A 492-nucleotide genomic window follows, 5' to 3' on the forward strand; every position below is an offset into this window, starting at 1 on the left:
CCTTGAAACTGATTTTGTGATTAATGAATCTTTTTACTAGTCTTGCTAAAACTCATTGATTGTTAAACCCTAATTGTATGATTAATTGAATATGTTTTTGCTAGTCTTGATAAACCATAATGTTATGAGCACATAAAAATAGTAAATGCCTTTAAGATTGATAGTTTCATTGTCCTCAAAAGGTTGAAATCCGAATTGATTGTTTTTTAAAGAGTAAGGCCGCATGAAAATTATACCTAAATATTGAGTGATATATGATTTAAGATGTCGAAAATCAATATAGATTTTGCTGCCCTAAATCTCTCTGGAGATAATTATTTACAGTGGGCATTGGATACAAAGATTATCCTAAAGTCAAAAAGACTTGGTGAATGTATCATAGAAGGCAATAATGCCAATGAGAAAGATTGATACATGACAATATTAATTATTCGCCATCATCTTATTGAGAGTCTCAAAGATCAGTATTTGACAATTGAGAATCCTCTAGAC

Source organism: Brassica oleracea, chromosome C3 (genome assembly GCF_000695525.1).
Source record: "Brassica oleracea var. oleracea cultivar TO1000 chromosome C3, BOL, whole genome shotgun sequence".
Classification (NCBI taxonomy): Eukaryota; Viridiplantae; Streptophyta; class Magnoliopsida; order Brassicales; family Brassicaceae; genus Brassica; species Brassica oleracea.